Source organism: Phyllobates terribilis, unplaced genomic scaffold (genome assembly GCF_046119375.1).
Source record: "Phyllobates terribilis strain yellow unplaced genomic scaffold, ASM4611937v1 Scaffold_30__1_contigs__length_15301838, whole genome shotgun sequence".
Lineage (NCBI taxonomy): Eukaryota > Metazoa > Chordata > Amphibia > Anura > Dendrobatidae > Phyllobates > Phyllobates terribilis.
The window spans coordinates 9,790,054-9,814,896 of NW_027362790.1; the positions used below are offsets into that span (position 1 = coordinate 9,790,054).

The 24,843-nt window shown below is 45.6% G+C and overlaps 11 non-coding genes and 2 pseudogenes across 11 annotated transcripts; all 13 read right to left on the minus strand.

The window, feature by feature from the left end:
* Positions 1-1,081: 1,081 nt before the first annotated feature.
* On the minus strand, positions 1,082-1,270 carry LOC141179742 (U2 spliceosomal RNA). The gene has a single exon (XR_012255721.1). It is a non-coding gene; the product is annotated as a U2 spliceosomal RNA (small nuclear RNA).
* Positions 1,271-7,717: 6,447 nt separating this feature from the next.
* Positions 7,718-7,942, minus strand: LOC141179908 (U2 spliceosomal RNA; annotated as a pseudogene).
* A 760-nt stretch (positions 7,943-8,702) lies between these two features.
* On the minus strand, positions 8,703-8,794 carry LOC141180040 (U2 spliceosomal RNA; annotated as a pseudogene).
* A 1,118-nt stretch (positions 8,795-9,912) lies between these two features.
* Positions 9,913-10,103, minus strand: LOC141179496 (U2 spliceosomal RNA). The gene has a single exon (XR_012255506.1). It is a non-coding gene; the product is annotated as a U2 spliceosomal RNA (small nuclear RNA).
* A 1,118-nt stretch (positions 10,104-11,221) lies between these two features.
* On the minus strand, positions 11,222-11,412 carry LOC141180345 (U2 spliceosomal RNA). Its single transcript, XR_012256100.1, has one exon. It is a non-coding gene; the product is annotated as a U2 spliceosomal RNA (small nuclear RNA).
* A 1,115-nt stretch (positions 11,413-12,527) lies between these two features.
* LOC141180346 (U2 spliceosomal RNA) lies at positions 12,528-12,718 on the minus strand. Its single transcript, XR_012256101.1, has one exon. It is a non-coding gene; the product is annotated as a U2 spliceosomal RNA (small nuclear RNA).
* A 1,115-nt stretch (positions 12,719-13,833) lies between these two features.
* On the minus strand, positions 13,834-14,024 carry LOC141180347 (U2 spliceosomal RNA). Its single transcript, XR_012256102.1, has one exon. It is a non-coding gene; the product is annotated as a U2 spliceosomal RNA (small nuclear RNA).
* A 1,115-nt stretch (positions 14,025-15,139) lies between these two features.
* On the minus strand, positions 15,140-15,330 carry LOC141179497 (U2 spliceosomal RNA). The gene has a single exon (XR_012255507.1). It is a non-coding gene; the product is annotated as a U2 spliceosomal RNA (small nuclear RNA).
* A 1,118-nt stretch (positions 15,331-16,448) lies between these two features.
* LOC141180348 (U2 spliceosomal RNA) lies at positions 16,449-16,639 on the minus strand. Its single transcript, XR_012256103.1, has one exon. It is a non-coding gene; the product is annotated as a U2 spliceosomal RNA (small nuclear RNA).
* A 1,115-nt stretch (positions 16,640-17,754) lies between these two features.
* LOC141180349 (U2 spliceosomal RNA) lies at positions 17,755-17,945 on the minus strand. Its single transcript, XR_012256104.1, has one exon. It is a non-coding gene; the product is annotated as a U2 spliceosomal RNA (small nuclear RNA).
* A 1,115-nt stretch (positions 17,946-19,060) lies between these two features.
* LOC141180350 (U2 spliceosomal RNA) lies at positions 19,061-19,251 on the minus strand. The gene has a single exon (XR_012256105.1). It is a non-coding gene; the product is annotated as a U2 spliceosomal RNA (small nuclear RNA).
* Positions 19,252-20,366: 1,115 nt separating this feature from the next.
* LOC141180352 (U2 spliceosomal RNA) lies at positions 20,367-20,557 on the minus strand. The gene has a single exon (XR_012256106.1). It is a non-coding gene; the product is annotated as a U2 spliceosomal RNA (small nuclear RNA).
* A 1,115-nt stretch (positions 20,558-21,672) lies between these two features.
* Positions 21,673-21,863, minus strand: LOC141180353 (U2 spliceosomal RNA). The gene has a single exon (XR_012256107.1). It is a non-coding gene; the product is annotated as a U2 spliceosomal RNA (small nuclear RNA).
* Between the last annotated feature and the right edge of the window lie 2,980 nt (positions 21,864-24,843).

Consider the following 24,843-nt stretch of genomic DNA (forward strand, 5'->3'; position numbering starts at 1 on the left):
ATCCTGAAAAGTCCATTTGTGGAGATGAGCTCCTGGACTCCCGTTAAGAAGACATGTTGTCAACCTCTAGATCCCTTACATGCCTGCACTTTTCGGCTTGCTGCTGCTGCAATCCACGCGTTTTAGATCTGCATAACTCCACCTCTTTAAACACAGCACCTTCACCCCCTGCTGTTCCCACCCGCCTCATCACCGTTGGAAGGGAGGAGAACCAATTAAGGCGGGGGGTGGGGTGGAACGAGCAGCTGTCTACCCTTAGCAGGAGGGCTCCTGATTACATACCTCTCCTGCTGCTGCTGCTGCTGCTGGCTGTCCAGCAGCAGACTGAAGGTGGCTGCTGCTGTGCACAGGTATATAAAGGCTCAGAGCCTATTATGACACGCGCAGCCAGCGTTCCATTGCCACATTCCATCTACTGCAGGCAGGATACCTGGCTGGCTGAATGTCGCTGAGAAGCTCACAGAGACCGCCATAAGCAACAGTTTAACAGAATGCCACAGACTAATCAACCAAACTTTTTGGGTTGGGTTCTCTTTTATAGTCTGCAGGCATTAAATGAAAGAAGTCAGTGTTCCAGCAGAAGGAGACAACGTTTCAGAAAAGGCATTGTAGCAAACCAAAAAAGAAATTTTAAGCGCAGCAGAGTAACCAGCGCACATACCTGTTAGCTCAGGTGAGTTTAAAAGGCTGCTGTTGATAACAAGGGCATTTGCTAAATAGATGGTGTGTGTGCAACAATATACTGAAAGGTCAATTATATTGTGCAGCTTATCTCACCACCTGTAGTTATTTAGGTGAAAGCTCCAAAATGCTTGCCTAATATGTCTGTTTATCCAAAAGGAAGTAAAAAGGGAGAGCTAGAAAGATAGCATTGCATCACATTACATGGCAATGCAATGCACAGTTGCTGAAGTTGAACCAAAATGAGCTTGTAATCTGGCTTCTGCAACTTTGAACATGAAAAATCCAATGAGGAGAAGAAAAGCAAAGCCAAAGAGTTCATCCCAAAATCCGACAAACAAGCAAAATGAACAAAAAACATTGAATTCAATTCTTTCTGATTTTAGAAACTGCATTAAAGAAGGGGTGCACCGGTCCTGGAGATACTGCAATACCAGGTCAATGCGTGGAGTGGACAGAGCAAGCTCTTTTTCCATCTCCCTGTTCTAAAAATCCATTTAATATATGGTCCCCAGATAGGGGACGTATCAGATATTAAACTGATAAGAACAGATTTTTTTTTTGACTTGGAATGTACCCAAACATAGGTACACCCGTTTATTGGATAAAACTTAATTACAATACATTAGATATGAACATAAAATCATTACATTTTAAAATGCATTCGTACATAAATTGATTTCAGTTCAATAAGGCAGTAAAATTACATTAAAATACAGACAATGTGTTTAGATTGCTGTGTTCCATTCTTTTACCAGCCATTGTTTTGATAAAATTACATTTCTCTTTTTATCCAATAAATAATACATATACATTTCACTAAAAGCCAACTCTAAAACATCTTTCACAGATAAAACATCGTGTTTAAAAAGAAGGATGTTCCTGGCCTTCCATAGAGCTTCTTTGATGGTACTGATTGTCTTCCATGCGATGATCCTCTTGCTGGCGTTGGGGCACTCCACACGACCAAATAAGACAGTTTCAAAAGTAAGATCCTTAATGTTTGTCATTTTTTGAAGCAAAGGAAATATTGTAGTCCATGTTTGTCGTGCAAAGTGACAAGTCCATAAAACATGTAAAACAGTCTCATCTCCGAGGCATCTTTGTCTTGGACATCTGGCAGTTCTCACGAGTCCTCTTCGGTGTTGGAATGCCCGACATGGAAGACAATCATGCACACAGCTCCAGGCCAGGTCCTTCTGGGAATTAAAAAGATAGGGTTCATTAATAACTTTCCATATGTCAGTACATTTATTATCATTAAAATTCCCAATCTGTACAATTGATTCCTTTTGTTTGAAACCATTTAAAATCATCTTGCTATCTCTTAAGTCTTCTGCACTTTTCCCTTTTAAGTCATACGTGTTTACAATAGTTCCTAAAATCTTATAGCTTTCTGGTGTATTAAGAGCATATGGGGAACTTAAAACTGTTTCAAACCATCCATGACGTTTCATAAAATAACCTGTGTTAAAACGGATGAAATATGACCAATAACTATTTTTCGACAGTGCATTAAAACATAAAACAAAAAATCTTATTAAAACAAAAGCTCTAAAATCGGGGAAATCTTTACCGCCTTTCTCTTTAGGCTTGACCACTAACTCTCTTTTCAATTTCTCCATCTTGGAGCTCCAGAAAAAAGTGAAACAAGCTTTGATTATTTTCGTAAAGGTATGTGTGGGGGGGGGAAACACCAAACTTAAGTACAATAACAAAGGCACAATTACCATTTTTATAACTAGTACCTTCCCTTCCATTGTTAATTTCCTCAACCTCCACATACATAGTTTTTGATTTACCTTTTGTGCCACAAGATCCCAGCTTTCTTTACCTTTGTTTGTTTCGTTAAAAATCACACCTAGAATCTTTACAGAGTCACATTCAGGAACCGGTACATCATTTAAAATCATATTCCCCACATTTAAAATACAGCTTTTGTTAAAATTTACTTTAAAACCAGATCCACCACAGAAGTATTCCACTTGCCGTAGTGTTTTCCGGATAGACAGGTCATCTTTACATGTTATGGCTACATCATCCATATATCCAGTAACTTTTGCTTCTAGCCCTCCCCCACCTGGCAAATGGACGCCTCGGATTTGCTTGTCTCTCCTTAAGACACTGAGTAGGGGTTCAAGGGCACAAATAAATAACAAGGGGGACAGAGGGCAACCTTGTTTTACACCAGAATTTAAAAACACATCACTTGTCTTAAAACCATTTACTAAAACCTTACTAGTGCAACCATGATAAAATGCTTTGAGAGAGCATAAAAAACCTTCTGGTATACCCATTTTAGCTAAAACATTAAAAAGGAATTGGTGTGACACTCTATCAAATGCTTTTTCAAAGTCGAGAGACAGGACTGCCAGCTTACTTCCCCTCGACTTTGTGTCATCTATTACATCTTTGATTAGATTCAAATTTTCCCAAACACTCCTTCCTGGTATGCCACACACTTGGTTTGGGTGGATTATGTTACCTATTACCTTTTTAAGTCTATTTGCACAAATTTTTGCCATTATTTTGTAATCACAATTTAGAAGGGTGATAGGTCTCCAATTTCTTAGTTGCGTTTTGTCTTCCTTTTTGTATATAAGGGAGACCTCACCTTTCTTCCAGGAGTTCGGTAGGGTTTTTGTATTAAAAACCTCGTTAAAAACATAAAATAAATCCTCCTGTAAAATATCATAAAAAACCTTATAAAATTCTATGGGTATACCATCAGGCCCCGGTACTTTACCAGACTTAAAGCTTCTTATGGTCTCAGATATCTCATCTTCAGTTAGACTCTGTAATAAAACATCTTGTGAGACAGGGTCTAAAACAGTTTGTAATTTCATCCAAAGTACTTTTCATAAAATGGTCATCAACAGATTTTGTGTTAAAAAGCTCGGAATAAAATTCATGCACTTTAGCTAAAATACCCTCTATGTCTTGTTTACCTTCCATTGATTCAATAAAAACACGATTTTTCACCATACATTTAAAAAAATATCGTGAACAGGTTTCATTATTTTCAACATGTTGGACCTTTGCATGGAAAATTAACTCTTTACCTCTCTGTTCTAAGGTATGCTGAATTTCACTTTTTAAGTCACTAATTTCTTTATCTACTTCAATCTCATGGCTCTTCAATTTATATAAGGTCTCCAATCTAGTGTTGAGTTGGCAATAAAATTCTCTTTTCTCTTTAGCTTTCTGGACCCCAACCTTCATAAAAAAATCTCTTATGTTCTTTTTCATCTTTTCCCACCACCTACTTATAGGGATATGGGGGTCTCTTATTCTTTTAAAATGTAAATAAAATTCAGTAAAATCAGATAAAACTTGGGGGTCTTCTAAAGGGGAAATGTTTAACTTCCAGGTACCTTTTCCTTTTTTCTTAAAATCATTACATTTCACATAAAAGGATAAAAGTTTGTGATCAGAAAAAACATTAGATAAAAGCTCACATTTAAAAGGCAATACATTTTTAGAGCAGAAAATAAAATCAATCCTGGAGCTACAATTCACGTTGCTCCAGGTTACCCATTCCTCTGCAGGCAAGTCTTTATTACACTCCTTAAAAACATCTGTTAAATTAAAATCTTGTATGACATTTTTTAACATAAAAGTCGTTTTATCATAATTCCTACTTGTGGAGCTTGAGAACCTTTTTTCTCCACCTAAAATGCAATTAAAATCTCCTGATAAAATAAGAGGGACAGAATCATTAATAAATAAGGGTAACATATTCAACATATCAGCTCTTTCTTGCTTATCTGTGGCTCCATAAAAGTTTAAAAATTGCCATTTAAAACCATCAATAAAAGCTTTTACTAATAAAATTCTACCTGGTAAAACCTCTTGAACAGAGTCAATAAAAACATTCCCTTTAAAAAGAATGGCGACCCCTGCTGACCTGGACCCGTTTGATCCTGACCATACTGAGGGTCCATGTGCCCAATCAGTCTCATATTCTGTATAATTTAAACTGTGTGGGATGCAGCATTCCTGTAAAAAGAAAACTGTAGCTGTTAGAGAGGATAAAAAATCAAAGAGAGCAACTCTTCTGGTCTTAGTTTTCAACCCTCTAGCGTTAAGAGAAAAACCGCTAATCCCTGCCATAAGAGAAAAAAAGGAAATTTAGCATTCTTTCAAACTCTTACCTCAGCTGGTTTATATTTCTATTCCAGGAGATGAGGGATCATTGATCGTCAACAGAGAGCCCGTCACGGAGGACTCCTCATCTGTTAGTGTCCCAGACCGTAGACCTCCCAGGATATACTCTTGTTCCATTCTGTCCAACTCTGCTTGGTCGTATTGCCTGCCTCTTTGCTCACGAACCCCCATTTGGACCCCTATCGAGGCACCATCTGGGGGAATCGTATCGAGCACATGCGTCTCAGACGTTGACCACTTATTTTCAGGAGTTTCCAGGATCACTGAGTCAGCCATCTCCATCTCCCCCTCCATTTCTGAAGGGGGTGGGACATTGGCAACCTCCTCACCCTGTAAAGGCACCGTTTGAGGTTTCCCACTTCCATCCGGGGGTTCCGGTGGGGGTACTTCCTTAGGTGCCCTATCCACTCCGTGCAACCTGCGTTTTTTTGGCCCAGACTGTTCGCGCCCTTGAGTATTCCCAGGAGGATTCGAAGGTGAGGATTGGCCTGTAGCACCCACCCTCGGTCCCTCCGCAGGGGTTTCTGTTTGTGGGTTACCACGCCGTTCCCTCTTTTGCTTCGAGTTTCCAACAGTACACCATGGCTCACCATCCTCGGTCGGTATTTGCATACTCTCCCCCTCATTCTCCTCCGCGGGCTTGTCCGAACCAGCCGAGGGTTGGTCAGGGGGTGAGGGCTTTTCTGGTTCAGGGGGTGAAGGTCTCTCTGTTTGCCCAGCTTGAGCTCTCTTTGAGGTATTCCTAAAAGGACAATGAGAAAAAGCATGACCTCTGGAAACACAGTTGCTACAAAAAATTCCAGTTGTACAATTTTCAGTTTTATGGTCTTTGCTCCCACAGGCTACACAAGTAATGTCACAGTTAGAATGGCCGTATTTTTTGCATTTCCTACAGAATGCCGGCATCCCATTAAAAAAGAGGTCACCATTCGTGTTTCCAATTCTAAAACGTGCTGGGGGAAGTCTTATGCCCCCCGGGCTTGAAGGGTCCTTAATACATGTCACCGTAAATTTCCACTTACACGCCCAAACTCCGCACTCATTCATAACTTTTCCATGGCTTACCACTTTGCTGAAATAATTGGATAAAAATGAAATAACATCGCTTTCTTTTGTATAAGGAGAGTAAATTTTAACAATTACAGTTTTTATCACATCTAATTCATGTTCGACAATTTTAACACCTTTAAAGATTGGCTTTCTCTGGTAAATTATATCAGGATCATTCATTTTACGGCAAAAATCTTGGTGGATACCTTTTTCAGTGAATGTGACATCGTATACACCACGCTTCGGGTAGTCTTGGATTGCAAGGATCTCGGATTTCTGGATTGAAAAAAATTTCACAAGAAGATCATCCACAATAAAACGTAAACCTCTGTTATCTTTACCTCCCTCATGGAAGTAAAACCGCACCGTATGCCGTAACCGGGCATAGGTCGGAATTTCACCTGGATCTGAATCCATGGTGAAACAAGGATTTCCGCAACAGGAAAACGGGGATTTCCGCAACCAATAATGGGGGATTTCCGCAACTAAGGAGTCGCTGAACAATCCTAGGACTGTACAGCTGGGATCGCAACCCGTTGCCCAGGGACTAAGCCCACCTCATTATAGCAGCAAGGGCCTAAGCCCCACTACAAGAGTGGGACCCGAACCCAAGGCCAAGAGGCGGGGTACCCCAGGCACCTTCCAACTACAACCAATGCCAGTAAAACCAACACTAGATCGCAGCCATAAGGCCGAGAAGCGATAACCAGAATTGGTTTCAAACTACGGAGCCACCCAAGGATCCTGAAAAGTCCATTTGTGGAGATGAGCTCCTGGACTCCCGTTAAGAAGACATGTTGTCAACCTCTAGATCCCTTACATGCCTGCACTTTTCGGCTTGCTGCTGCTGCAATCCACGCGTTTTAGATCTGCATAACTCCACCTCTTTAAACACAGCACCTTCACCCCCTGCTGTTCCCACCCGCCTCAACACCGTTGGAAGGGAGGAGAACCAATTAAGGCGGGGGGTGGGGTGGAACGAGCAGCTGTCTACCCTTAGCAGGAGGGCTCCTGATTACATACCTCTCCTGCTGCTGCTGCTGCTGGCTGTCCAGCAGCAGACTGAAGGTGGCTGCTGCTGTGCACAGGTATATAAAGGCTCAGAGCCTATTATGACACGCGCAGCCAGCGTTCCATTGCCACATTCCATCTACTGCAGGCAGGATACCTGGCTGGCTGAATGTCGCTGAGAAGCTCACAGAGACCGCCATAAGCAACAGTTTAACAGAATGCCACAGACTAATCAACCAAACTTTTTGGGTTGGGTTCTCTTTTATAGTCTGCAGGCATTAAATGAAAGAAGTCAGTGTTCCAGCAGAAGGAGACAACGTTTCAGAAAAGGCATTGTAGCAAACCAAAAAAGAAATTTTAAGCGCAGCAGAGTAACCAGCGCACATACCTGTTAGCTCAGGTGAGTTTAAAAGGCTGCTGTTGATAACAAGGGCATTTGCTAAATAGATGGTGTGTGTGCAACAATATACTGAAAGGTCAATTATATTGTGCAGCTTATCTCACCACCTGTAGTTATTTAGGTGAAAGCTCCAAAATGCTTGCCTAATATGTCTGTTTATCCAAAAGGAAGTAAAAAGGGAGAGCTAGAAAGATAGCATTGCATCACATTACATGGCAATGCAATGCACAGTTGCTGAAGTTGAACCAAAATGAGCTTGTAATCTGGCTTCTGCAACTTTGAACATGAAAAATCCAATGAGGAGAAGAAAAGCAAAGCCAAAGAGTCCATCCCAAAATCCGACAAACAAGCAAAATGAACAAAAAACATTGAATTCAATTCTTTCTGGTTTTAGAAACTGCATTAAAGAAGGGGTGCACCGGTCCTGGAGATACTGCAATACCAGGTCAATGCGTGGAGTGGACAGAGCAAGCTCTTTTTCCATCTCCCTGTTCTAAAAATCCATTTAATATATGGTCCCCAGATAGGGGACGTATCAGATATTAAACTGATAAGAACAGATTTTTTTTTTTTTTTTTTTTTTTTTTTTTTAGCCCGAATTCGTGTACAAAACCCGAGTGCGCTTAAAAAAGTGACAAGTGCCACAAAAAAAGTGCACTAGCATGCTGGTCTTCTTGAAACCCTCTCCAAAAGGAGAAGGGTCCCCCAAACCATTCCCCGTCCCTCCGAGCCAAAAGGCCACAGCGAGGAACAGGGACAAAAAGCCACCTCCAGCCGAAGCCAGAGGCGACGCAATCTTACCCCCAGCACCTGCCCGAGTTCTCACCCGAGCAAGGCACTGGGAGCCAAAGACTGTGCTCCCCTCCCGGAAGAGGGGAGCCAACAACGCTCTCCTCCCGAAAGAGGAGAGCCAGAGGGGTTCAGGGGGGAGCGGAACCTGATGGCCACACACTCCCCCCCTAGACCTGCCAAGAGAGGAACCCGTAAGGGAACCGCATCCCGACAAAATCCTAGTAGGACGTGACACACGTGAATAAGTGGACACACAGTGACAAAGAAATTAAATAAATAGTGAAGGTTTCACAGTATAATACTGCCCGGACCTTCGACCGGGAATTGAAAAATTCCCCATCCTAAGGCCAGAAGGCCCGGAATAAGGGTGTGTGCGAAGAAAGAAAATTTGAAGTGCTTGTGCAAATGTGCCATAAACTCAAGTGGGGTTCCCAATCCCAGTGAGTTAAGGCACCCCAGGGTCACCACTCCTGGGGCACTTCACACTTCGGGCTTTCGATCTTCCCCGGCCCAATGGCGTCGATCCTGGGGGGCCATGCTTTCCACCAGATGACTATATTAGCCACCTGGCGTACTAACAAGCGCCTAAACCCCAGTGTGCATAATGTATCAATCTACTAGGGCGGCCAACATCCAAAACCGCCTTTTCAAAAGATACTACACTTGATCTTAGCCAAAAGGCCGAGAAGCGATAACCAGAATTGGTTTCAAACTACGGAGCCACCCAAGGATCCTGAAAAGTCCATTTGTGGAGATGAGCTCCTGGACTCCCGTTAAGAAGACATGTTGTCAACCTCTAGATCCCTTACATGCCTGCACTTTTCGGCTTGCTGCTGCTGCAATCCACGCGTTTTAGATCTGCATAACTCCACCTCTTTAAACACAGCACCTTCACCCCCTGCTGTTCCCACCCGCCTCAACACCGTTGGAAGGGAGGAGAACCAATTAAGGCGGGGGGTGGGGTGGAACGAGCAGCTGTCTACCCTTAGCAGGAGGGCTCCTGATTACATACCTCTCCTGCTGCTGCTGCTGCTGCTGGCTGTCCAGCAGCAGACTGAAGGTGGCTGCTGCTGTGCACAGGTATATAAAGGCTCAGAGCCTATTATGACACGCGCAGCCAGCGTTCCATTGCCACATTCCATCTACTGCAGGCAGGATACCTGGCTGGCTGAATGTCGCTGAGAAGCTCACAGAGACCGCCATAAGCAACAGTTTAACAGAATGCCACAGACTAATCAACCAAACTTTTTGGGTTGGGTTCTCTTTTATAGTCTGCAGGCATTAAATGAAAGAAGTCAGTGTTCCAGCAGAAGGAGACAACGTTTCAGAAAAGGCATTGTAGCAAACCAAAAAAGAAATTTTAAGCGCAGCAGAGTAACCAGCGCACATACCTGTTAGCTCAGGTGAGTTTAAAAGGCTGCTGTTGATAACAAGGGCATTTGCTAAATAGATGGTGTGTGTGCAACAATATACTGAAAGGTCAATTATATTGTGCAGCTTATCTCACCACCTGTAGTTATTTAGGTGAAAGCTCCAAAATGCTTGCCTAATATGTCTGTTTATCCAAAAGGAAGTAAAAAGGGAGAGCTAGAAAGATAGCATTGCATCACATTACATGGCAATGCAATGCACAGTTGCTGAAGTTGAACCAAAATGAGCTTGTAATCTGGCTTCTGCAACTTTGAACATGAAAAATCCAATGAGGAGAAGAAAAGCAAAGCCAAAGAGTACATCCCAAAATCCGACAAACAAGCAAAATGAACAAAAAACATTGAATTCAATTCTTTCTGATTTTAGAAACTGCATTAAAGAAGGGGTGCACCGGTCCTGGAGATACTGCAATACCTGGTCAATGCGTGGAGTGGACAGAGCAAGCTCTTTTTCCATCTCCCTGTTCTAAAAATCCATTTAATATATGGTCCCCAGATAGGGGACATATCAGATATTAAACTGATAAGAACAGATACTACACTTGATCTTAGCCAAAAGGCCGAGAAGCGATAACCAGAATTGGTTTCAAACTACGGAGCCACCCAAGGATCCTGAAAAGTCCATTTGTGGAGATGAGCTCCTGGACTCCCGTTAAGAAGACATGTTGTCAACCTCTAGATCCCTTACATGCCTGCACTTTTCGGCTTGCTGCTGCTGCAATCCACGCGTTTTAGATCTGCATAACTCCACCTCTTTAAACACAGCACCTTCACCCCCTGCTGTTCCCACCCGCCTCAACACCGTTGGAAGGGAGGAGAACCAAATAAGGCGGGGGGTGGGGTGGAACGAGCAGCTGTCTACCCTTAGCAGGAGGGCTCCTGATTACATACCTCTCCTGCTGCTGCTGCTGCTGCTGGCTGTCCAGCAGCAGACTGAAGGTGGCTGCTGCTGTGCACAGGTATATAAAGGCTCAGAGCCTATTATGACACGCGCAGCCAGCGTTCCATTGCCACATTCCATCTACTGCAGGCAGGATACCTGGCTGGCTGAATGTCGCTGAGAAGCTCACAGAGACCGCCATAAGCAACAGTTTAACAGAATGCCACAGACTAATCAACCAAACTTTTTGGGTTGGGTTCTCTTTTATAGTCTGCAGGCATTAAATGAAAGAAGTCAGTGTTCCAGCAGAAGGAGACAACGTTTCAGAAAAGGCATTGTAGCAAACCAAAAAAGAAATTTTAAGCGCAGCAGAGTAACCAGCGCACATACCTGTTAGCTCAGGTGAGTTTAAAAGGCTGCTGTTGATAACAAGGGCATTTGCTAAATAGATGGTGTGTGTGCAACAATATACTGAAAGGTCAATTATATTGTGCAGCTTATCTCACCACCTGTAGTTATTTAGGTAAAAGCTCCAAAATGCTTGCCTAATATGTCTGTTTATCCAAAAGGAAGTAAAAAGGGAGAGCTAGAAAGATAGCATTGCATCACATTACATGGCAATGCAATGCACAGTTGCTGAAGTTGAACCAAAATGAGCTTGTAATCTGGCTTCTGCAACTTTGAACATGAAAAATCCAATGAGGAGAAGAAAAGCAAAGCCAAAGAGTCCATCCCAAAATCCGACAAACAAGCAAAATGAACAAAAAACATTGAATTCAATTCTTTCTGATTTTAGAAACTGCATTAAAGAAGGGGTGCACCGGTCCTGGAGATACTGCAATACCAGGTCAATGCGTGGAGTGGACAGAGCAAGCTCTTTTTCCATCTCCCTGTTCTAAAAATCCATTTAATATATGGTCCCCAGATAGGGGACGTATCAGATATTAAACTGATAAGAACAGATACTACACTTGATCTTAGCCAAAAGGCCGAGAAGCGATAACCAGAATTGGTTTCAAACTACGGAGCCACCCAAGGATCCTGAAAAGTCCATTTGTGGAGATGAGCTCCTGGACTCCCGTTAAGAAGACATGTTGTCAACCTCTAGATCCCTTACATGCCTGCACTTTTCGGCTTGCTGCTGCTGCAATCCACGCGTTTTAGATCTGCATAACTCCACCTCTTTAAACACAGCACCTTCACCCCCTGCTGTTCCCACCCGCCTCAACACCGTTGGAAGGGAGGAGAACCAATTAAGGCGGGGGGTGGGGTGGAACGAGCAGCTGTCTACCCTTAGCAGGAGGGCTCCTGATTACATACCTCTCCTGCTGCTGCTGCTGCTGGCTGTCCAGCAGCAGACTGAAGGTGGCTGCTGCTGTGCACAGGTATATAAAGGCTCAGAGCCTATTATGACACGCGCAGCCAGCGTTCCATTGCCACATTCCATCTACTGCAGGCAGGATACCTGGCTGGCTGAATGTCGCTGAGAAGCTCACAGAGACCGCCATAAGCAACAGTTTAACAGAATGCCACAGACTAATCAACCAAACTTTTTGGGTTGGGTTCTCTTTTATAGTCTGCAGGCATTAAATGAAAGAAGTCAGTGTTCCAGCAGAAGGAGACAACGTTTCAGAAAAGGCATTGTAGCAAACCAAAAAAGAAATTTTAAGCGCAGCAGAGTAACCAGCGCACATACCTGTTAGCTCAGGTGAGTTTAAAAGGCTGCTGTTGATAACAAGGGCATTTGCTAAATAGATGGTGTGTGTGCAACAATATACTGAAAGGTCAATTATATTGTGCAGCTTATCTCACCACCTGTAGTTATTTAGGTGAAAGCTCCAAAATGCTTGCCTAATATGTCTGTTTATCCAAAAGGAAGTAAAAAGGGAGGGCTAGAAAGATAGCATTGCATCACATTACATGGCAATGCAATGCACAGTTGCTGAAGTTGAACCAAAATGAGCTTGTAATCTGGCTTCTGCAACTTTGAACATGAAAAATCCAATGAGGAGAAGAAAAGCAAAGCCAAAGAGTCCATCCCAAAATCCGACAAACAAGCAAAATGAACAAAAAACATTGAATTCAATTCTTTCTGATTTTAGAAACTGCATTAAAGAAGGGGTGCACCGGTCCTGGAGATACTGCAATACCAGGTCAATGCGTGGAGTGGACAGAGCAAGCTCTTTTTCCATCTCCCTGTTCTAAAAATCCATTTAATATATGGTCCCCAGATAGGGGACGTATCAGATATTAAACTGATAAGAACAGATACTACACTTGATCTTAGCCAAAAGGCCGAGAAGCGATAACCAGAATTGGTTTCAAACTACGGAGCCACCCAAGGATCCTGAAAAGTCCATTTGTGGAGATGAGCTCCTGGACTCCCGTTAAGAAGACATGTTGTCAACCTCTAGATCCCTTACATGCCTGCACTTTTCGGCTTGCTGCTGCTGCAATCCACGCGTTTTAGATCTGCATAACTCCACCTCTTTAAACACAGCACCTTCACCCCCTGCTGTTCCCACCCGCCTCAACACCGTTGGAAGGGAGGAGAACCAATTAAGGCGGGGGGTGGGGTGGAACGAGCAGCTGTCTACCCTTAGCAGGAGGGCTCCTGATTACATACCTCTCCTGCTGCTGCTGCTGCTGGCTGTCCAGCAGCAGACTGAAGGTGGCTGCTGCTGTGCACAGGTATATAAAGGCTCAGAGCCTATTATGACACGCGCAGCCAGCGTTCCATTGCCACATTCCATCTACTGCAGGCAGGATACCTGGCTGGCTGAATGTCGCTGAGAAGCTCACAGAGACCGCCATAAGCAACAGTTTAACAGAATGCCACAGACTAATCAACCAAACTTTTTGGGTTGGGTTCTCTTTTATAGTCTGCAGGCATTAAATGAAAGAAGTCAGTGTTCCAGCAGAAGGAGACAACGTTTCAGAAAAGGCATTGTAGCAAACCAAAAAAGAAATTTTAAGCGCAGCAGAGTAACCAGCGCACATACCTGTTAGCTCAGGTGAGTTTAAAAGGCTGCTGTTGATAACAAGGGCATTTGCTAAATAGATGGTGTGTGTGCAACAATATACTGAAAGGTCAATTATATTGTGCAGCTTATCTCACCACCTGTAGTTATTTAGGTGAAAGCTCCAAAATGCTTGCCTAATATGTCTGTTTATCCAAAAGGAAGTAAAAAGGGAGGGCTAGAAAGATAGCATTGCATCACATTACATGGCAATGCAATGCACAGTTGCTGAAGTTGAACCAAAATGAGCTTGTAATCTGGCTTCTGCAACTTTGAACATGAAAAATCCAATGAGGAGAAGAAAAGCAAAGCCAAAGAGTCCATCCCAAAATCCGACAAACAAGCAAAATGAACAAAAAACATTGAATTCAATTCTTTCTGATTTTAGAAACTGCATTAAAGAAGGGGTGCACCGGTCCTGGAGATACTGCAATACCAGGTCAATGCGTGGAGTGGACAGAGCAAGCTCTTTTTCCATCTCCCTGTTCTAAAAATCCATTTAATATATGGTCCCCAGATAGGGGACGTATCAGATATTAAACTGATAAGAACAGATACTACACTTGATCTTAGCCAAAAGGCCGAGAAGCGATAACCAGAATTGGTTTCAAACTACGGAGCCACCCAAGGATCCTGAAAAGTCCATTTGTGGAGATGAGCTCCTGGACTCCCGTTAAGAAGACATGTTGTCAACCTCTAGATCCCTTACATGCCTGCACTTTTCGGCTTGCTGCTGCTGCAATCCACGCGTTTTAGATCTGCATAACTCCACCTCTTTAAACACAGCACCTTCACCCCCTGCTGTTCCCACCCGCCTCAACACCGTTGGAAGGGAGGAGAACCAATTAAGGCGGGGGGTGGGGTGGAACGAGCAGCTGTCTACCCTTAGCAGGAGGGCTCCTGATTACATACCTCTCCTGCTGCTGCTGCTGCTGGCTGTCCAGCAGCAGACTGAAGGTGGCTGCTGCTGTGCACAGGTATATAAAGGCTCAGAGCCTATTATGACACGCGCAGCCAGCGTTCCATTGCCACATTCCATCTACTGCAGGCAGGAGACCTGGCTGGCTGAATGTCGCTGAGAAGCTCACAGAGACCGCCATAAGCAACAGTTTAACAGAATGCCACAGACTAATCAACCAAACTTTTTGGGTTGGGTTCTCTTTTATAGTCTGCAGGCATTAAATGAAAGAAGTCAGTGTTCCAGCAGAAGGAGACAACGTTTCAGAAAAGGCATTGTAGCAAACCAAAAAAGAAATTTTAAGCGCAGCAGAGTAACCAGCGCACATACCTGTTAGCTCAGGTGAGTTTAAAAGGCTGCTGTTGATAACAAGGGCATTTGCTAAATAGATGGTGTGTGTGCAACAATATACTGAAAGGTCAATTATATTGTGCAGCTTATCTCACCACCTGTAGTTATTTAGGTGAAAGCTCCAAAATGCTTGCCTAATATGTCTGTTTATCCAAAAGGAAGTAAAAAGGGAGAGCTAGAAAGATAGCATTGCATCACATTACATGGCAATGCAATGCACAGTTGCTGAAGTTGAACCAAAATGAGCTTGTAATCTGGCTTCTGCAACTTTGAACATGAAAAATCCAATGAGGAGAAGAAAAGCAAAGCCAAAGAGTACATCCCAAAATCCGACAAACAAGCAAAATGAACAAAAAACATTGAATTCAATTCTTTCTGATTTTAGAAACTGCATTAAAGAAGGGGTGCACCGGTCCTGGAGATACTGCAATACCTGGTCAATGCGTGGAGTGGACAGAGCAAGCTCTTTTTCCATCTCCCTGTTCTAAAAATCCATTTAATATATGGTCCCCAGATAGGGGACATATCAGATATTAAACTGATAAGAACAGATACTACACTTGATCTTAGCCAAAAGGCCGAGAAGCGATAACCAGAATTGGTTTCAAACTACGGAGCCACCCAAGGATCCTGAAAAGTCCATTTGTGGAGATGAGCTCCTGGACTCCCGTTAAGAAGACATGTTGTCAACCTCTAGATCCCTTACATGCCTGCACTTTTCGGCTTGCTGCTGCTGCAATCCACGCGTTTTAGATCTGCATAACTCCACCTCTTTAAACACAGCACCTTCACCCCCTGCTGTTCCCACCCGCCTCAACACCGTTGGAAGGGAGGAGAACCAAATAAGGCGGGGGGTGGGGTGGAACGAGCAGCTGTCTACCCTTAGCAGGAGGGCTCCTGATTACATACCTCTCCTGCTGCTGCTGCTGCTGCTGGCTGTCCAGCAGCAGACTGAAGGTGGCTGCTGCTGTGCACAGGTATATAAAGGCTCAGAGCCTATTATGACACGCGCAGCCAGCGTTCCATTGCCACATTCCATCTACTGCAGGCAGGATACCTGGCTGGCTGAATGTCGCTGAGAAGCTCACAGAGACCGCCATAAGCAACAGTTTAACAGAATGCCACAGACTAATCAACCAAACTTTTTGGGTTGGGTTCTCTTTTATAGTCTGCAGGCATTAAATGAAAGAAGTCAGTGTTCCAGCAGAAGGAGACAACGTTTCAGAAAAGGCATTGTAGCAAACCAAAAAAGAAATTTTAAGCGCAGCAGAGTAACCAGCGCACATACCTGTTAGCTCAGGTGAGTTTAAAAGGCTGCTGTTGATAACAAGGGCATTTGCTAAATAGATGGTGTGTGTGCAACAATATACTGAAAGGTCAATTATATTGTGCAGCTTATCTCACCACCTGTAGTTATTTAGGTAAAAGCTCCAAAATGCTTGCCTAATATGTCTGTTTATCCAAAAGGAAGTAAAAAGGGAGAGCTAGAAAGATAGCATTGCATCACATTACATGGCAATGCAATGCACAGTTGCTGAAGTTGAACCAAAATGAGCTTGTAATCTGGCTTCTGCAACTTTGAACATGAAAAATCCAATGAGGAGAAGAAAAGCAAAGCCAAAGAGTCCATCCCAAAATCCGACAAACAAGCAAAATGAACAAAAAACATTGAATTCAATTCTTTCTGATTTTAGAAACTGCATTAAAGAAGGGGTGCACCGGTCCTGGAGATACTGCAATACCAGGTCAATGCGTGGAGTGGACAGAGCAAGCTCTTTTTCCATCTCCCTGTTCTAAAAATCCATTTAATATATGGTCCCCAGATAGGGGACGTATCAGATATTAAACTGATAAGAACAGATACTACACTTGATCTTAGCCAAAAGGCCGAGAAGCGATAACCAGAATTGGTTTCAAACTACGGAGCCACCCAAGGATCCTGAAAAGTCCATTTGTGGAGATGAGCTCCTGGACTCCCGTTAAGAAGACATGTTGTCAACCTCTAGATCCCTTACATGCCTGCACTTTTCGGCTTGCTGCTGCTGCAATCCACGCGTTTTAGATCTGCATAACTCCACCTCTTTAAACACAGCACCTTCACCCCCTGCTGTTCCCACCCGCCTCAACACCGTTGGAAGGGAGGAGAACCAATTAAGGCGGGGGGTGGGGTGGAACGAGCAGCTGTCTACCCTTAGCAGGAGGGCTCCTGATTACATACCTCTCCTGCTGCTGCTGCTGCTGGCTGTCCAGCAGCAGACTGAAGGTGGCTGCTGCTGTGCACAGGTATATAAAGGCTCAGAGCCTATTATGACACGCGCAGCCAGCGTTCCATTGCCACATTCCATCTACTGCAGGCAGGATACCTGGCTGGCTGAATGTCGCTGAGAAGCTCACAGAGACCGCCATAAGCAACAGTTTAACAGAATGCCACAGACTAATCAACCAAACTTTTTGGGTTGGGTTCTCTTTTATAGTCTGCAGGCATTAAATGAAAGAAGTCAGTGTTCCAGCAGAAGGAGACAACGTTTCAGAAAAGGCATTGTAGCAAACCAAAAAAGAAATTTTAAGCGCAGCAGAGTAACCAGCGCACATACCTGTTAGCTCAGGTGAGTTTAAAAGGCTGCTGTTGATAACAAGGGCATTTGCTAAATAGATGGTGTGTGTGCAACAATATACTGAAAGGTCAATTATATTGTGCAGCTTATCTCACCACCTGTAGTTATTTAGGTGAAAGCTCCAAAATGCTTGCCTAATATGTCTGTTTATCCAAAAGGAAGTAAAAAGGGAGGGCTAGAAAGATAGCATTGCATCACATTACATGGCAATGCAATGCACAGTTGCTGAAGTTGAACCAAAATGAGCTTGTAATCTGGCTTCTGCAACTTTGAACATGAAAAATCCAATGAGGAGAAGAAAAGCAAAGCCAAAGAGTCCATCCCAAAATCCGACAAACAAGCAAAATGAACAAAAAACATTGAATTCAATTCTTTCTGATTTTAGAAACTGCATTAAAGAAGGGGTGCACCGGTCCTGGAGATACTGCAATACCAGGTCAATGCGTGGAGTGGACAGAGCAAGCTCTTTTTCCATCTCCCTGTTCTAAAAATCCATTTAATATATGGTCCCCAGATAGGGGACGTATCAGATATTAAACTGATAAGAACAGATACTACACTTGATCTTAGCCAAAAGGCCGAGAAGCGATAACCAGAATTGGTTTCAAACTACGGAGCCACCCAAGGATCCTGAAAAGTCCATTTGTGGAGATGAGCTCCTGGACTCCCGTTAAGAAGACATGTTGTCAACCTCTAGATCCCTTACATGCCTGCACTTTTCGGCTTGCTGCTGCTGCAATCCACGCGTTTTAGATCTGCATAACTCCACCTCTTTAAACACAGCACCTTCACCCCCTGCTGTTCCCACCCGCCTCAACACCGTTGGAAGGGAGGAGAACCAATTAAGGCGGGGGGTGGGGTGGAACGAGCAGCTGTCTACCCTTAGCAGGAGGGCTCCTGATTACATACCTCTCCTGCTGCTGCTGCTGCTGGCTGTCCAGCAGCAGACTGAAGGTGGCTGCTGCTGTGCACAGGTATATAAAGGCTCAGAGCCTATTATGACACGCGCAGCCAGCGTTCCATTGCCACATTCCATCTACTGCAGGCAGGAGACCTGGCTGGCTGAATGTCGCTGAGAAGCTCACAGAGACCGCCATAAGCAACAGTTTAACAGAATGCCACAGACTAATCAACCAAACTTTTTGGGTTGGGTTCTCTTTTATAGTCTGCAGGCATTAAATGAAAGAAGTCAGTGTTCCAGCAGAAGGAGACAACGTTTCAGAAAAGGCATTGTAGCAAACCAAAAAAGAAATTTTAAGCGCAGCAGAGTAACCAGCGCACATACCTGTTAGCTCAGGTGAGTTTAAAAGGCTGCTGTTGATAACAAGGGCATTTGCTAAATAGATGGTGTGTGTGCAACAATATACTGAAAGGTCAATTATATTGTGCAGCTTATCTCACCACCTGTAGTTATTTAGGTGAAAGCTCCAAAATGCTTGCCTAATATGTCTGTTTATCCAAAAGGAAGTAAAAAGGGAGAGCTAGAAAGATAGCATTGCATCACATTACATGGCAATGCAATGCACAGTTGCTGAAGTTGAACCAAAATGAGCTTGTAATCTGGCTTCTGCAACTTTGAACATGAAAAATCCAATGAGGAGAAGAAAAGCAAAGCCAAAGAGTCCATCCCAAAATCCGACAAACAAGCAAAATGAACAAAAAACATTGAATTCAATTCTTTCTGATTTTAGAAACTGCATTAAAGAAGGGGTGCACCGGTCCTGGAGATACTGCAATACCAGGTCAATGCGTGGAGTGGACAGAGCAAGCTCTTTTTCCATCTCCCTGTTCTAAAAATCCATTTAATATATGGTCCCCAGATAGGGGACGTATCAGATATTAAACTGATAAGAACAGATACTACACTTGATCTTAGCCAAAAGGCCGAGAAGCGATAACCAGAATTGGTTTCAAACTACGGAGCCACCCAAGGATCCTGAAAAGTCCATTTGTGGAGATGAGCTCCTGGACTCCCGTTAAGAAGACATGTTGTCAACCTCTAGATCCCTTACATGCCTGCACTTTTCGGCTTGCTGCTGCTGCAATCCACGCGTTTTAGATCTGCATAACTCCACCTCTTTAAACACAGCACCTTCACCCCCTGCTGTTCCCACCCGCCTCAACACCGTTGGAAGGGAGGAGAACCAATTAAGGCGGGGGGTGGGGTGGAACGAGCAGCTGTCTACCCTTAGCAGGAGGGCTCCTGATTACATACCTCTCCTGCTGCTGCTGCTGCTGGCTGTCCAGCAGCAGACTGAAGGTGGCTGCTGCTGTGCACAGGTATATAAAGGCTCAGAGCCTATTATGACACGCGCAGCCAGCGTTCCATTGCCACATTCCATCTACTGCAGGCAGGATACCTGGCTGGCTGAATGTCGCTGAGAAGCTCACAGAGACCGCCATAAGCAACAGTTTAACAGAATGCCACAGACTAATCAACCAAACTTTTTGGGTTGGGTTCTCTTTTATAGTCTGCAGGCATTAAATGAAAGAAGTCAGTGTTCCAGCAGAAGGAGACAACGTTTCAGAAAAGGCATTGTAGCAAACCAAAAAAGAAATTTTAAGCGCAGCAGAGTAACCAGCGCACATACCTGTTAGCTCAGGTGAGTTTAAAAGGCTGCTGTTGATAACAAGGGCATTTGCTAAATAGATGGTGTGTGTGCAACAATATACTGAAAGGTCAATTATATTGTGCAGCTTATCTCACCACCTGTAGTTATTTAGGTGAAAGCTCCAAAATGCTTGCCTAATATGTCTGTTTATCCAAAAGGAAGTAAAAAGGGAGAGCTAGAAAGATAGCATTGCATCACATTACATGGCAATGCAATGCACAGTTGCTGAAGTTGAACCAAAATGAGCTTGTAATCTGGCTTCTGCAACTTTGAACATGAAAAATCCAATGAGGAGAAGAAAAGCAAAGCCAAAGAGTCCATCCCAAAATCCGACAAACAAGCAAAATGAACAAAAAACATTGAATTCAATTCTTTCTGATTTTAGAAACTGCATTAAAGAAGGGGTGCACCGGTCCTGGAGATACTGCAATACCAGGTCAATGCGTGGAGTGGACAGAGCAAGCTCTTTTTCCATCTCCCTGTTCTAAAAATCCATTTAATATATGGTCCCCAGATAGGGGACGTATCAGATATTAAACTGATAAGAACAGATACTACACTTGATCTTAGCCAAAAGGCCGAGAAGCGATAACCAGAATTGGTTTCAAACTACGGAGCCACCCAAGGATCCTGAAAAGTCCATTTGTGGAGATGAGCTCCTGGACTCCCGTTAAGAAGACATGTTGTCAACCTCTAGATCCCTTACATGCCTGCACTTTTCGGCTTGCTGCTGCTGCAATCCACGCGTTTTAGATCTGCATAACTCCACCTCTTTAAACACAGCACCTTCACCCCCTGCTGTTCCCACCCGCCTCAACACCGTTGGAAGGGAGGAGAACCAATTAAGGCGGGGGGTGGGGTGGAACGAGCAGCTGTCTACCCTTAGCAGGAGGGCTCCTGATTACATACCTCTCCTGCTGCTGCTGCTGCTGGCTGTCCAGCAGCAGACTGAAGGTGGCTGCTGCTGTGCACAGGTATATAAAGGCTCAGAGCCTATTATGACACGCGCAGCCAGCGTTCCATTGCCACATTCCATCTACTGCAGGCAGGATACCTGGCTGGCTGAATGTCGCTGAGAAGCTCACAGAGACCGCCATAAGCAACAGTTTAACAGAATGCCACAGACTAATCAACCAAACTTTTTGGGTTGGGTTCTCTTTTATAGTCTGCAGGCATTAAATGAAAGAAGTCAGTGTTCCAGCAGAAGGAGACAACGTTTCAGAAAAGGCATTGTAGCAAACCAAAAAAGAAATTTTAAGCGCAGCAGAGTAACCAGCGCACATACCTGTTAGCTCAGGTGAGTTTAAAAGGCTGCTGTTGATAACAAGGGCATTTGCTAAATAGATGGTGTGTGTGCAACAATATACTGAAAGGTCAATTATATTGTGCAGCTTATCTCACCACCTGTAGTTATTTAGGTGAAAGCTCCAAAACGCTTGCCTAATATGTCTGTTTATCCAAAAGGAAGTAAAAAGGGAGAGCTAGAAAGATAGCATTGCATCACATTACATGGCAATGCAATGCACAGTTGCTGAAGTTGAACCAAAATGAGCTTGTAATCTGGCTTCTGCAACTTTGAACATGAAAAATCCAATGAGGAGAAGAAAAGCAAAGCCAAAGAGTCCATCCCAAAATCCGACAAACAAGCAAAATGAACAAAAAACATTGAATTCAATTCTTTCTGATTTTAGAAACTGCATTAAAGAAGGGGTGCACCGGTCCTGGAGATACTGCAATACCAGGTCAATGCGTGGAGTGGACAGAGCAAGCTCTTTTTCCATCTCCCTGTTCTAAAAATCCATTTAATATATGGTCCCCAGATAGGGGACGTATCAGATATTAAACTGATAAGAACAGATACTACACTTGATCTTAGCCAAAAGGCCGAGAAGCGATAACCAGAATTGGTTTCAAACTACGGAGCCACCCAAGGATCCTGAAAAGTCCATTTGTGGAGATGAGCTCCTGGACTCCCGTTAAGAAGACATGTTGTCAACCTCTAGATCCCTTACATGCCTGCACTTTTCGGCTTGCTGCTGCTGCAATCCACGCGTTTTAGATCTGCATAACTCCACCTCTTTAAACACAGCACCTTCACCCCCTGCTGTTCCCACCCGCCTCAACACCGTTGGAAGGGAGGAGAACCAATTAAGGCGGGGGGTGGGGTGGAACGAGCAGCTGTCTACCCTTAGCAGGAGGGCTCCTGATTACATACCTCTCCTGCTGCTGCTGCTGCTGCTGGCTGTCCAGCAGCAGACTGAAGGTGGCTGCTGCTGTGCACAGGTATATAAAGGCTCAGAGCCTATTATGACACGTGTAGCACCCTGAGGATTCGGCTGCTACAGGAGTATTGCACCTCAACCCAGAGGTGTGATATTCCACTCCCGGGCAAGGATGGAGAGTGGAACTGAGCTCGGTAGGCTGCATGCACTACACACATCCCATTTCCGGGGAACAGACCGACGGTACTCCCACTTAGAAATGTGCAGGTACGACCGAGTCTGTTCCTGGCTGGAGTGGGAGGGAGGTGGTACATCCCAAGTAGTGTAGGGGCAGATAGGGGGAGCAGCCTGGGTAAAGTTAGGAGCTCATTGGGTGCTGGTCACCTGAGCTCACACATAGAGGGTGTATATAAGGTGGGCACCAACTAAGAACAGGGTCAGATGCAGAGGATCAGATGCAGAGAGTCAGTCAGCTGCAGAGAACAAGTCAGATGCAGAGGATCAGATGCAGAGAGTCAGTCAGCTGCAGAGAACAAGTCAGGAGCAGAGGAGAGAAGAAAGACAAAGACCCAGAGTGAGAGAGGAGAAAAGAGAGAGACCCAGAGCACAGAAGAGAAGGACTCTGAGATCCCAACTAAAAGCACCGGGTGAAGAGTCGGCATCAGGGTACCGGAACCCAAGCTGGTGGGGGTAAAAACATTCCCCAGCCAGAGACCGGAGACCGTGGGCAGCGTCTGCCACGGTCACCCATCACATCCACCCCGAAGGCACACCACATGAAGGGTCAGGGAACCCAGGGCCAAGGGTGTCCCAACAGAAGGCCCGAGGGAGCTGGACCTAGGTGGATTACTGGTGGGGACGGCCAGAGAACGGGACAGAAAGAGAGCTCAGGGCCACGCTCCGGACTTGTTTGGGGGTTGGCTGGATCCAGGACCTGGTGGACGCAGCACGGCTCGGGTGGTCACTAGCAGCTGGAGTGACCAGTACAACATCTGCAGTAAGTAAACACCCTTAACTGCACAACCCGACTCTGTCTTCACTGCCGTCTGCACTACACCACCACAAACCCCATCCTCTGCGCCTGTCCCCTCTGAGGCTATACCCCTCCCGTTGGGGGTTATCCCACCAAGCTGCGCATCCACCATCAGCCTCAGCGGACCCTGCTGCAGCGGCGGCCACAGTGACCGCATCACAACGGGTGGCGTAGTCGACACAAAAGAACTCTTAATAACATCTGTAGGACTGCCACATAACACTGAGCTTGACGCCCTGGGCACGGGCCGGGTCACAGCCGCTCGGAGACTACAACCCCCCATCTGATCCGGTGCCGGGTATTCCCCTCAAATAGGAATATGTCCCAGGGGGCGCGTCAACTTTGGCGTAGTCGGCAGGATTACGTGCCCGCAGCACCCGGGTACTGCGTGCCTGAAGAAAAGTGCAAGTTTACCTCAGAAAGAAGTCTCCCGCCGGTTCCGGAGGGTCCACGCCATCGGACTCCATCACCAGTCGTTTCCCGCCGATTGTCCGCCATTTCCAACTTGTTCCCGCCATCTGCAGAGTTTCCCGCCACTGGGCGACGCTTCCCGCCAAAACCGCAGATTTCCCGCCTTGGAAGAGCAGCGGACGCCATTATGGGCGTGCCAAAGGAGGGCAAGAGGCCACCTCCCATCGTGGGCCAGGACAGAAAATGGCGCCAAAAGTGGAAACCGCCCCCACCAACAGAGACTGTGATGCTGGAGGTGTCTGTCAGCGTGAAAGAACTACCCCTGGAGCTGACAGTCACCGAGTTGCCCCGGGACCGCCCTCGAAGTGGGAGGAGACGAAAGAAAAGAACGAAGATGGGTGCCGCCTGGAGCAGTCTGGAGCGAGCGCACCCGGAGGCAGGAAGTCTGGAGAGGAGTAGCAGAGAAGCTCACCCGGAGATGTCCAGAGAGCAGAGCAGCACCGGCCCGCTGGCCAGGAGCCTGCTGGAAGAAGAGCAGAGCAGCACCGACCCGTTGGTCAGGAGCCTGCTGGACACCACGACCCCACTAGGCCTAGTGGAGGTCCTTGCACAGCTCCCCCGAGACCGGGAGTGTGCGCAGACTGCCCTGGAGGGCCTCGCACGGAGGATGGCCCGGGTACAGCGCGAGATATTGGCGGAATGGAGCCGGGAGATGGCCCAGCAAGCTGAAACCAAGACGCAAGCTGAAACCAAGACCCGGAGCACGCCAGCCGAGATGAGGAAGGAGACCGCCTCTGAGGATGGCGCGGGAGGACCCAAGGCCGGAGACGGCGCCGAGGAGGGAGCCGAACGAGTGGAGGCAGGTAAAGGGGACGCCTATACCCCAAGCCGTGACACCGCTTACCTGCCCCAGCTCCCCGTCGCAGAGCCCGAAAGTCCCCCTGCTGTGCCCGAAAACGCCATGTCACCGACGCAGACTAGGCCCCAACCGGAAGCCGCCGCCGCGACCCCTGTAACGTCACACGCCTCGACCCCGAGCGTGACCAAGCAGGAAGTACCACCAGCCTGGTCGCAGGGCCTAGAATTCCCGGGCGCCGCAACACCAACAGCGCCCCCTACCTCTGCGGAGCCTCCGGCCTGGTCGCAAGGCCAGGTAGCCCAGGGCGCCGCCGTATTAACGGTGCCCTTCACCTTCCAGGTGCCCCAGGCC